Below are 11900 nucleotides of genomic sequence, written 5' to 3'. Positions count from 1 at the left end.
CAAACTTTAATCTTACTTAGTCACACTGATTTAAATACTGTCTGAATAAGCTTCAGCTCAAATATCTTAAAAGCATGAGGTCAGGTCTTCAACTAATGTACATTTATACCAGCAAAGGATCTGGTCCATATTGTCTAGCAGGAAAAGACCATTAATTTCCATTGAGACAGATGTACAAATTGTACCTCAAGTGACAAATGTCAGAATGATTTCAGGCACAAGGTCAAACAGGGTCTGTGCCTACGGATTTCTTAAACTGGAGGAGATAAAATCTCAAAAACGTAAAAAATGAGCTTTCTGCTATGAAGAGTTTAAAATTCCTTAGTGGTTTAATATAGACAGTGCTATTCATATCTCACTCTACCAATGAATCCCACTAAAAATTCTCCTTGTCCAAACTTTAAAATTATTAATTGAAATAAGACTAATTAAGAACATGAGATAAGCCCACAAAAGCCTGAAAATTCAGAGGTAAAGCTGAACTTCCCAACTCCCCCTGTCGTGACTATATTTTACTGGTGCACAGATAAGGCCATACATTGACCTCAGTGTATATGCTCAACTCCCACTGACATCAGTGGAAGTTCTTCCACTGAGGAGATATGCCCCCAACTACATGAGTAATCACCTGCAGCATTGTTTGTAGACTTTTGCTATTCCTCGATGCAAAAACATAAGGTATAGATGTGTTTTTATAACCTTAATCACCGAATGCACTGTGATTTGAATATATTTTTGCAGTTACACTTTCTTTTTAAATTCACAACTAAGTTAATTAACAAAAGAAAATCCTCTCTTGGCAGCATATACTATGGGAGTTGACACACTAGATTACTAGGTAATTCAGTGTTTGGGCTCTAGATCTGATATGTACATATTTACAAAATTGTAAAAATGCTTGTTAATATTTATCCAGTAGATCTTGTGAAGGACATGGTGCTAATAATTCATGAATACTGTATGGTGATTGGGATTGTTACCATATGACTATATTAAGTCATTGGGCTGTTTATAGTGTGAATATGTCAGTTTAGTTTAATAGCAGGAGGTTAGGAAATAAGAAGGGGGGAGGGATAGTTCAGTGGTTTGAGCATTGGCCTGCTAAACCCAGGGTTGTGAGTTCAATCCTTGAGGGGGCCATTGGCGATCTGGGGCAAAAATTGGGGATTGGTCCTGCTTTGAGCAGGGGGTTAGACTAGATGACCTCCTGAGGTCCCTTCCAACCCTGATATTCTAAGGCTTCCAATACAGGGGATGATAAACCTTCACTAAAACAGTCACATGTGTAGCCTTTCCATTGTTCTAGAACACTCTTTCTCTTATGTTATTCCTACTGTTAAGATGAAACAATACTTTGATTTAAGAAGGCTGTTTTGTGTCATTAAGCCACTTGGACACAGACAGTCAGAGGGAATAACCACAGGTACACAAATCCTGTTGCACCTGCTGGGTATGCTCAGTTGACCCACAGGGTACTCTAGTTCAGGACCTGGTCTAAGAATGTGAGAATACTGTAACACCTAGGTACAGCTAGTCCTGTAACTGTGACAGACCTGTAGCTTTCTTGACTTCAGTAGGGCTGCACTGATTTACACCAGCTGTGGTTCTTGGCCTACATCTGTACTTAGGAACTTTCTTAAACTTGATTAACTCTATAATAACATTGGAGGGCTCGTTTCAATGTAGTCATGGACACTGCTCTTAGAGCTGTTTTGTGCAATAAACAATATTAGCTAGAAAGATACTTTCATGTATGCTACCTACTTTCCAAATGTTAAGTACCTATAAATTATCTTTATTACTTAAAAATGTAAGTTATCTGAGCTACATGCATACAAACTTTTATTGTCTAACATCTAGTGTATATATATATATATATGTATGAGTAAATCAGGGGGCAGAAAAGTTTTGACTGCATTGCCTAACATTACGAACTCCAAGTTGAAAACTTAATATCCCAAGTTCTAGCCCCAAAGGAATTTTTATGACCAATTAAAACTTGAGAAGACATGCGTTGATTATAAAAGTTGATATTATTGTTCTTACCACTAGGATTATGAATAGTATCACAGTAACTAACATATGGATTGCTAGCTTTATTAAATCCAAATTATTAACATCCTCGCTATAGAAATTTTACTAAAGCACGGTGTGTAGAAGACAAAATTTAAAAATCCAAAACTTTAGAGCAAATGTTGAATATAAAATATCCAATGATATCTAGAATAGAAGGATCAGTTATTTCTTAAGAGAAGCATAGAATTTAGTGCAATGCTTGACTTCTAACTGACTCTAGTACTTAAAAATCTATGAAAATGATTACGGATTCTAATATCAGTGGTAAAATAAAAAAAAGTGGCTTCAGGGAACATGATAATAAAAGCAGATTGAATTGTCATGCACTAATTATCTCCTTGTAAAAGCACTGATCAGTAACACAGACCTACAGGACCAAGGATCAAAGACAGAAATGTTATAATTCAGATACCAGTATAACTTCTCTCTTTTGCATCTTTTTTTCCCAGTTGAGAGTAGTCCTAGTTGCTGTGCCTATGTATGGTACCACATATGGTAAAATCACCCATTTTCTACTACTAGTGTCCTTAGCAAGATATTATAATAATTACTGTGAAAGGTCTTGATTAAAGCTGGTAAAAAATAAATCCGATGGAACATTTTTCCACCAGAAAAATGCCATTTCTCTGAAATCAAAACTTCCTGGAGAAGTGTATCGATATTGACAAAATTTATTTTAAAAAAAAAAGGAAAAAAAGCATTTTGATAAGGTTGAAATGTTCTAGTTTGACATTTTTAGAATTGAATGCTTTTGATTTTGAAGTTACTTTTCATTTCAAATTTTATTTTTATTATATTTTTTTAATTAAAATGTTGAAATGTTGAAAATATACATTTTGATGTTATCAGAACAATGTTTCAAATGACATGAAATAGAATCTTTTCTGAAATTTTATTTCACAGGGCAATTTTTTTTTTGTTCATTCTGATTTGGAGTGAAAACAAATTTAGAAATTATAGAATTTCCCACAAACTGGAAAAGTCCACACGTTTCTATTCACTGGGTATCACAAGGTAGTGTTGCAGAGCATTTCTGCTTTGGTTTAGTGAAAATATACTTTTTGGTTTATGAAATACAAGTCTTGTGATACAACAGTTTTATATGATTATGTTTAACATGGTTGAAGATTTTATTATCTGTTTAAAAATGTGTATTACTTAATCATAAGAAAATGCAAGAGCTCTTTTGGGGCAGTTCGAAGCTGGAAGAAACACAGCATGAGCTGAGAAGAGTTATTGAAAGAGCATTGTAGCCAGCCACAAATACCAGCTGAGCACTCTTTATTTTTATACCTAAGGCATAAAAGTCCCTGGGTTTGAGGTTGAGCAGTACAAGTAGAACCTCTTTTACAAACTAATTGGAGATTGAGCAGTTCATAAAATTGAACATCTCAAAATTACAATTGTTACTGAGCATAAATTGCAGTGTGGAGCACTGCATCAATTTCTTCTTGTCTTAGAATTTAAGGACAGAAGAGACCACCTCGTCTGACCTCCTGTATATCACATCCCACCTATACCACCCAGCACTGGCCCCCGAATGCAACAACAGAATTTAGACCAAGGTATTACAGTCCTCAGAAGATTAAATTATTATATGCCTCAGGCAGCGCATAGGAGGGACTGAGGTGCCCCAATACCTGAGGCCTTTAGAGTGGCAGGAAATAGATTAAGTGAGAGATACCCAGATGATCCCAACAAATGACCCGCATGCCACGCTGTGAGGAAAGTGAAACAAACCCAAAGTCACTGCCAGTCCGACTTAGGGAAAAATTTCTTCCTCACCCTTCAAACTACTGCAAAGTGATGCATGCTAATGTACTGAGGGCATCAGACTGTGAAGATGTCAAGGTATGTCGACTTACTCTTCATCAGCATCACTTTTGTGGTGTGATTTCTCCCTCTGAGTCAGGAAAAAGGTTTGTTGAAGTGACTGGTGTTCGTAAAATCGAGGTTCTCCTGTACAGCTGAATTTTGGATTCATTCTTTAGAGGATTCTAGAGCTGTAGGATTCAGAAACTGGAGGCATCAAAGAAGTTTCAGGAACCTGAGGAACTGGAAAACAAGATGTTTCTAGACACAGAGGCTATACTATGCCCTGAAAATAATCACAGATCTCTCCAAGACGAGACTGAAAATGCTGGAATTTATGTATATCAACAAGCAGAGCTTATATCTGCAGTAGACCTGGTGTGTTCCAGGAGAAAACACCTGTATTAAGAAGTTTAACTGAGAATTTTCACCTTCAACTCTTTTCTAGTTACTTAAGTTCAAGTTGAAGGTGCAGCTTTCCTTTTGGGCATTTTGTTGTTGCTGTTAAAAAAGGATACATATATGCTACCATAGAGAGAATCCTAGAAATAGGAGAAGTCATAAAACTTAAAAATACCTTTAAGAAACTCTGAAAAGGGCATACGTCTCCCCATGCAGCCAACCTCTGGCCTTTCCTCACCTTCTTTGGGAGGGCATCATGTGCCTTTAGCAAGTAAAGGCCTGATCCTGAGTGGTGCTGAGCACCTCCAATCCTCATTTAAGTCAATGGGAGTTGTAGGTGCTCAGCAGCTTACAGGATCAGACCCTAATTAAGGAGGAGTGCTTTATGTGTGCCATTCAAGAGCACAAGGAGGGTCCTTTCTCTGTTTCTCCCCTTCACACACACACACACACACACACACACACTGCATACTTGTGTAACAGGTAGCTAGGCCTAGCTCTTAATGAGTAGTTTTCTTTCATTCTTGTTATAACATCCTTGAGAAAGAGACTTTCTTAACAATGTATTTTTTGAAAAGTGTCCCTTCAATTCATGCTGTTCCATCACATTCATAACAATTAGAATTGTGTGAGAACAGTATCAGGTGAGATTAGGCAAGAGTGAGCTGATACAACCTGCAGGACTGAGTTTTGCTTGGTTTAATTTTGGATTTAATTCACTTGATAATGATCATCTGTCATAAATATAAAGGGAAGGGTAAACCCCTTTGAAATACCTCCTGGACAGGGGAAAGCTCCTCTCACCTGTAAAGGGTTAAGAAACTAAAGGTAACCTCGCTGGCACCTGACCAAAATGACCAATGAGGAGACAAGATACTTTCAAAAGCTGGGAGGAGGGAGAGAAACAAAGGGTCTGTGTGTCTGTCTATATGCTGGTTTCTGCAGGGGATACACCAGGAATGGAGTCTTAGAACTTTTAGTAAGTAATCTAGCTAGGTATGTGTTAGATTATGATTTCTTTAAATGGCTGAGAAAAGAATTGTGCTGAATAGAATAACTATTTCTGTCTGTGTATCTTTTTTGTAACTTAAGGTTTTGCCTAGAGGGGTTCTCTATGTTTTTGAATCTAATTACCCTGTAAGATATCTACCATCCTGATTTTACAGGGGGGATTTCTTTATTTCTATTTACTTCTATTTTTATTAAAAGTCTTCTTGTAAGAAAACTGAATGCTTTTTCATTGTTCTCAGATCCAAGGGTTTGGGTCTGTGGTCACCTATGCAAATTGGTGAGGCTTTTTTATCCAACATTTCCCAGGAAAGGGGGGTGCAAGTGTTGGGAGGATTGTTCATTGTTCTTAAGATCCAAGGGTCTGGGTCTGTAGTCACCTAGGCAAATTGGTGAGGCTTTTTACCAAACCTTGTCCAGGAAGTGGGGTGCAAGGTTTTGGGAAGTATTTTGGGGGGAAAGACGCGTCCAAACAGCTCTTCCCCAGTAACCAGTATTAGTTTGGTGGTGGTAGCGGCCAATCCAAGGACGATGGGTGGAATATTTTGTACCTTGGGGAAGTTTTGACCTAAGCTGGTAAAGATAAGCTTAGGAGGTTTTTCATGCAGGTCCCCACATCTGTACCCTAGAGTTCAGAGTGGGGGAGGAACCTTGACATCATCACTTGGAAAAAAGCTAAAGAAACCCTTTTAAACAATGGTGCATACAGTGTCATATGCTACATTCCTTGAGTAGGGCATCAATCAAAGTCCTTTGGGGTAAAGTTGTGCGTGCCCTTCCAAACTAGCTTCAAAAGGGGATTAGAAATTTCATTGTAATAACTGCTTCACAAGGGTATGCAGCCTCAGCAGCTTGAACAAGCTCGCATCTGAAGAACACATCTTATTGTAAAACTACTGCCAAGATTCAGGTCAGAGGGAGTCATAACTGTTCACGTGTAGTTACCATGAGGTAATTTAGATAAGAATATCAGTACACAGAAATGAGCTAGACCAGCAAGAACTGAAAGGACCCATTTCAATGTTTGCATTGTTTAGAGAGTTACATTATTTTAACAATGCAATGAGAGTACTCCTGCAGTAAGGTATTGCTCAATGTCAGGGTAATGGAAGTCAGGCCCTATGGGAGTAATGCGCCTTTGTGGATCCTGTTTGAATTTGAATGGAGACTGATTATGACAGTGTTTCAGTTCAAATCACACAGCTGACATCCCTCTACTTTGGGCTGTGCCTAGTTTTGATTCCTATACAAATATGGAAATATCTCTGGGTGAGGTGCTTTGTGTAATGGCTTTCTGACTTGCAGTGTATTAGTCAGCCACTAAATATCTGTGTCCGGTATAGAGTTCTAGGTGGTGCCTAGTAAACAAGGGAGACAAAACTGGATTCTCAAGGTACGTTGAAACGTGCTTGTTTGCTCCGCTTTTTGTAGGTGACTTTTTATTATTATAATTATTTTTAAAGGAAATAGCTCCTGTTTAAGTGATGATCTGAAAGATTTATTGTGTAGTTATGGTCAGAAATCAGAATGCAAAAGTGGCATGTCTGTGTGTGTCATATATACACTTTGTCGGTAACTTCTATGTCCAATATATTCAGATAACACACAATATTCCAGCATGGGAATATCAACCTGATATCTGAAAATCAAGCAGTAATCTTTATACTACGTACATCACCAATGCAACACATTTTGGAGTCAGAATTCAGGTGACAATATTGCTGAGGATATGCAAGACAAAATGGAATACAGCTTACTCTTCCCACAGCTATGCTGGCTCTATATTGTGAATAACTTGTTTTTTCCTCAGTAAACTTAGCAAATATGTTACAGCAACATTGCATTTTTGCAGTCACTTTTCACATCTCTAACATGAAGAGAGACTGAAAAAGTTGGGATTGCTTACCTTAGAAAGGAGGTGAATAAGACAGGATGTGATACAAATATATATAAAAAATGAATGGCATTGAGAAAGTAGAATCGGAGCTTCTCTTCTCACTATCTCAAAACACAAGGGAAGAGATGTTCAATGAAATTAAAAGGGGGCAAATTCAAAACAAAAAAAGGAATTTCTTTTCACACAATGCAGAATCAGACTAAGGAACTGATTGCCACAGAAATCCATTGTGGCCAGGAGTTTAGCAATATTCACAAAGATTCTAGATAACTCTGGGTCTGCTGTTATAATAAATGATAATACAAACTTTGGAAGAGACATTAAATCTTCAGGGTTTAAACCAATCTATAACTCTTAGAGATTAGGATGAGACCTAGTGTGGGGGTAGATTATTCCATATCTGCCTCCTGTTGGGTTCTCACACCTCCCTCTGAAGTTTCTGGTACTGACCACTGCTGGAGATATGATACTTGGCTAGGTGTGCCTCGGATCTGATCTACTATGGCAATCCCTATGTTCCACATTTTAAAACCCTGGCTGGAATTTTATTCAGTTTATAAACCATGACAAACACTGACCACGAAGAGAGGGAAGAGCATCTTTGCCAGCAGGCTGGCTAACCTAGTGAGGAGGGCTTTAAACTAGGTTCACCGGGGGAAGGAAACCAAAGCCCTGAGGTAAGTGGGAAAGCGGGATACCGGGAGGAAGCACAGGCAGGAATGTCTGTGAGGGGAGGGCTCCTGCCTCATACTGGGAATGAGGGGCGATCAACAGGTTATCTCAAGTGCTTATATACAAATGCACAAAGCCTTGGAAACAAGCAGGGAGAACTGGAGGTCCTGGTGATGTCAAGGAACTATGACGTGATCGGAATAACAGAGACTTGGTGGGATAACTCACATGACTGGAGTACTGTCATGGATGGTTATAAACTGTTCAGGAAGGACAGGCAGGGCAGAAAAGGTGGGGGAGTAGCACTGTATGTAAGGGAGCAGTATGACTGCTCAGAGCTCCGGTACGAAACTGCAGAAAAACCTGAGTGTCTCTGGATTAAGTTTAGAAGTGTGTGCAACAAGAGTGATGTAGTGGTGGGAGTCTGCTATAGACCACCGGACCAGGGGGATGAGGTGGATGAGGCTTTCTTCCGGCAGCTCACGGAAGCTACTAGATCGCATGCCCTGATTCTCATGGGTGACTTTAATTTTCCTGATATCTGCTGGGAGAGCAATACAGCGGTGCATAGACAATCCAGGAAGTTTTTGGAAAGCGTAGGGGACAATTTCCTGGCGCAAGTGCTAGAGGAGCCAACTAGGGGGGGCGCTTTTCTTGACCTGCTGCTCACAAATCGGGTAGAATTAGTGGGGGAAGCAAAAGTGGATGGGAATCTGGGAGGCAGTGACCATGAGTTGGTTGAGTTCAGGATCCTGACACAGGGAAGAAAGGTAACAGCAGGATATGGACCCTGGACTTCAGGAAAGCAGACTTCGACTCCTTCAGGGAACGGATGGCCAGGATCCCCTGGGGGACTAACTTGAAGGGGAAAGGAGTCCAGGAGAGCTGGCTGTATTTCAAGGAATCCCTGTTGAGGTTACAGGGACAAACCATCCCGATGAGTCGAAAGAATAGTAAATATGGCAGGCGACCAGCTTGGCTTAATGGTGAAATCCTAGCGGATCTTAAACATAAAAAAGAAGCTTACAAGAAGTGGAAGGTTGGACATATGACCAGGGAAGAGTATAAAAATATTGCTCGGGCATGTAGGAATGTTATCAGGAGGGCCAAATCGCACCTGGAGCTGCAGCTAGCCAGAGATGTCAAGAGTAACAAGAAGGGTTTCTTCAGGTATGTTGGCAACAAGAAGAAAGCCAAGGAAAGTGTGGGCCCCTTACTGAATGAGGGAGGCAACCTAATGACAGAGGATGTGGAAAAAGCTAATGTACTCAATGCTTTTTTTGCCTCTGTTTTCACTAACAAGGTCAGCTCCCAGACTGCTGCGCTGGGCATCACAAAATGCAGAAGAGATGGCCAGCCCTCTGTGGAGATAGAGGTGGTTAGGGACTATTTAGAAAAGCTAGACGTGCACAAGTCCATGGGGCCGGACAAGTTGCATCCGAGAGTGCTGAAGGAATTGGCGGCTGTGATTGCAGAGCCACTGGCCATTATCTTTGAAAACTCGTGGCGAACCGGGGAAGTCCCGGATGACTGGAAAAAGGCTAATGTAGTGCCAATCTTTAAAAAAGGGAAGAAGGAAGATCCTGGGAACTACAGGCCAGTCAGCCTCACCTCAGTCCCTGGAAAAATCATGGAGCAGGTCCTCAAAGAATCAATCCTGAAGCACTTGCATGAGAGGAAAGTGATCAGGAACAGCCAGCATGGATTCACCAAGGGAAGGTCATGCCTGACTAATCTAATCGCCTTCTATGATGAGATTACTGGTTCTGTGGATGAAGGGAAAGCAGTGGATGTATTGTTTCTTGACTTTAGCAAAGCTTTTGACGCGGTCTCCCATAGTATTCTTGTCACCAAGTTAAGGAAGTATGGGCTGGATGAATGCACTATAAGGTGGGTAGAAAGCTGGCTAGATTGTCGGGCTCAACGGGTAGTGATCAATGGCTCCATGTCTAGTTGGCAGCCGGTATCAAGTGGAGTGCCCCAAGGGTCGGTCCTGGGGCCGGTTTTATTCAATATCTTCATAAATGATCTGGAGGATGGTGTGGATTGCACTCTCAGCAAATTTGCGGATGATACTAAACTGGGAGGAGTGGTAGATACGCTGGAGGGGAGGGATAGGATACAGAAGGACCTAGACCAATTGGAAGATTGGGCCAAAAGGAATCTGATGAGGTTCAATAAGGATAAGTGCAGGGTCCTGCACTTAGGACGGAAGAACCCAATGCACAGCTACAGACTAGGGACCGAATGGCTAGGCAGCAGTTCTGCGGAAAAGGACCTAGGGGTGACAGTGGACGAGAAGCTGGATATGAGTCAGCAGTGTGCCCTTGTTGCCAAGAAGGCCAATGGCATTTTGGGATGTATAAGTAGGGGCATAGCGAGCAGATCGAGGGACGTGATCGTTCCCCTCTATTCGACATTGGTGAGGCCTCATCTGGAGTACTGTGTCCAGTTTTGGGCCCCACACTTCAAGAAGGATGTGGATAAATTGGAGAGAGTCCAGCAAAGGGCAACAAAAATGATTAGGGGACTGGAACACATGACTTATGAGGAGAGGCTGAGGGAGCTGGGATTGTTTAGCCTGCAGAAGAGAAGAATGAGGGGGGATTTGATAGCTGCTTTCAACTACCTAAAAGGGGGTTCCAAAGAGGATGGCTCTAGACTGTTCTCAATGGTAGCAGATGACAGAACGAGGAGTAATGGTCCCAAGTTGCAGTGGGGGAGGTTTAGATTGGATATTAGGAAAAACTTTTTCACTAAGAGGGTGGTGAAACAGTGGAATGAGTTACCTAGGGAGGTGGTAGAATCTCCTTCCTTAGAGGTTTTTAAGGTCAGGCTTGACAAAGCCCTGGCTGGGATGATTTAACTGGGAATTGGTCCTGCTTTGAGCAGGGGGTTGGACTAGATGACCTTCTGGGGTCCCTTCCAACCCTGATATTCTATGATTCTATGATTCACCTACAACGGTACAGGTAACCTCTCTATTGTAAGGGGCTTTCCACTGTATCTACAATATAATTCTGCCCCATTTTCTGTTCTTAGTCATCTTTCTCCCCACTTACCATGGTTACAGACTTCCCATTCATTAATTCAAATCCACATTTTGGATTAATTCAAATCCACATCTTGAATAGTCTGTGGTACAAAATCGGAGCTCACTTTTTATTAGGACTTAAGGAAAGCTGTGAAAACCCAGGATCTTTCTTCATTATTCATGAAGATTCTTGTGTCTTCTGGTCCGAGCATCCTGTTAGGCATATACCTGTTCCCATCCCTAGCTTTTCAAAGTGCCTGTGCAGGGGTGTCTCAGGCCATCTTGGCCTCCCTGCTGGAAGCATCTGTCTCCTGACTACCCCTGCTTAAAAAAAACCCACTTCAGCTGTGCTACCTGAGAGATGTAGTCCTCCAGAGGCCTAGAACAGAGGTGGGCAAACTACGGCCCACAGGCCACATCCGGCCCTTGGGACCCTCCCGCCCGGCTCCTAAGCTCCTGGCCCCTCCCCTGCTGCTCCCCCTCCCCTGCAGCCTCAGCTCACTGGGCAATGCTCTGGGCAGTGGGGCTGCGAGCTCCTGGGGCAGTGCAGCTGCAGAGCCCGGCCTGACCCGGTGCATGGCTGGCTTCAGCCGGGCGGCACAGCTGCCTGTCCTGGTGCAGCCGTGCTGCCAGCCACCAGTGTGGGGGGGTTGGATGGGGCAGTGGGGGGCAGTCAGGTGACAGGGAGAAGGGGTGGTTGGATGGGGCAGGGGTCCCAGGGGGCAGTCAGGAAGGAGAGGAGGGATTGGATGGGGTGGCAGGGGGCAGTCAGGGGACAGGCAGAAGGGGTGGTTGGATGGGGCACGGGTCCTGGGGGGCAGTCAGGAAGGAGAGGAGGGGTTGGATGGGGCGGCAGGGGGCGGTCAGGGGACAGGGAGAAGTGGTTGGATGGGGCAGAGGCCCTGGGGGGGCAGTCAGGAAGGAGAGGAGGGGTTGGATGGGGCAGTGGGGGGCAGTAAGGGGACAGGCAGAAGGGGTGGTTGGATGGGGCAGGGGTCT

This window comes from Lepidochelys kempii, chromosome 8 (genome assembly GCF_965140265.1).
Source record: "Lepidochelys kempii isolate rLepKem1 chromosome 8, rLepKem1.hap2, whole genome shotgun sequence".
Classification (NCBI taxonomy): Eukaryota; Metazoa; Chordata; order Testudines; family Cheloniidae; genus Lepidochelys; species Lepidochelys kempii.
Note: the sequence above shows the minus strand (reverse complement) of the source record.